Below are 1,321 nucleotides of genomic sequence, written 5' to 3' on the forward strand. Positions count from 1 at the left end.
CTAAAAACTCTAAAAAAAAGAAGGGGGAAGGGGATTAGTCAAAGATATTTGATTGTTTTTCTAATCTTCTTCACCCCTTCCCAAGTCAATAACTAGAATGAAAAAAACGGGAATACCAACGCATCCGGGAATAAACGATTGATCTCGATTAATAGACCCGCTAAAGCCCCGAACCATATAGTACTTACTACCGGTGCCACGGAGAGATATGTTTTTAGATCTCGCATTGAAAACCCTCCTACTTTATAGTAATTTGTAATACATACTGGTATTACATACCATCAAATGTATATATAGTTAATAACCGCTTGTATTGTCCGCGGAATTCCTAATTCAAATTGAAATGTACAACAGTTCAATTCGGTAGATATTCCCTTTTTTATTAAAAAAAATATGTAGCTTTCCGCCCCACCCCAAATATTCATTTTTCTTTACGGCGGATTTAATATTTATTATTTCATACGTATATAAGTCTTTTTATTATTTTTATTATATTTTATATATGATATGAGACAAAAAAGAAGAAATGGCAAGATAATTTGTGTATACCAATGGAGGAAATAAATAAAAAAATGTGGAAAACAAGACAGGGATTCTCTACAATAACACTGTAGACCAATTGAAAGGGATGTAGCGCAGCTTGGTAGCGCGTTTGTTTTGGGTACAAAATGTCACGGGTTCAAATCCTGTCATCCCTACCTATTACTTATCTTCTGAACAGTAACGAGGAATCAATTGAGATCCATAAAAATTGAACATACATATATCGAATCAATCTTTTTTTATTTAATTTTATGATATTCTCTATGATAATATATGTATCGAAGATATATTCGGGTTGCTTTTAGTTTGATAATAAAACGCTCTTAGTTCAGTTCGGTAGAACGCGGGTCTCCAAAACCCGATGTCGTAGGTTCAAATCCTATAGAGCGTGATTCGATTCTTGTTGTTGTTAAATCAAAATGATACTGAAATAATTCAACAGAAATCAAAATTTTACCTCCTATAAAGCAAGTAGGGGGTCAATCAAAAAAAAGAACTGTTAATTAATCAAAGGTCCAACTGATCCCCCCGTCTGTATTGTAAATATGCGGTCACAAATAATCCAGCCAAAGTAATAGGAATTAGACCTAATACGATTCCAAATAGAAAAACTTCAATCATTTCAATTTAGTTGAACGAGGAAAAGGAGAGGTAATATCTATCCTTAAAATATTAATCGGTATTGCCCATGAATCTCAATGACCAAGAATTCGAAATTGAATTGACAAGGTAAAGAACTCTACAATATATAGAATATATTGAATAACACCGAAATCTT

General features: G+C 32.8%; 2 non-coding genes across 2 annotated transcripts; both read left to right on the top strand.

Moving 5' to 3' along the window:
- The first annotated feature begins 624 nt into the window (after window positions 1-624).
- On the top strand, window positions 625-698 carry TRNAP-UGG (transfer RNA proline (anticodon UGG)). Its single transcript has one exon. It is a non-coding gene; the product is annotated as a tRNA-Pro (tRNA).
- A 162-nt stretch (window positions 699-860) lies between these two features.
- Window positions 861-934, top strand: TRNAW-CCA (transfer RNA tryptophan (anticodon CCA)). Its single transcript has one exon. It is a non-coding gene; the product is annotated as a tRNA-Trp (tRNA).
- Window positions 935-1,321: the final 387 nt, after the last annotated feature.

The sequence above is a fragment of the Cucumis melo genome, unplaced genomic scaffold, assembly GCF_025177605.1.
Source record: "Cucumis melo cultivar AY unplaced genomic scaffold, USDA_Cmelo_AY_1.0 utg001530l, whole genome shotgun sequence".
NCBI lineage: Eukaryota > Viridiplantae > Streptophyta > Magnoliopsida > Cucurbitales > Cucurbitaceae > Cucumis > Cucumis melo.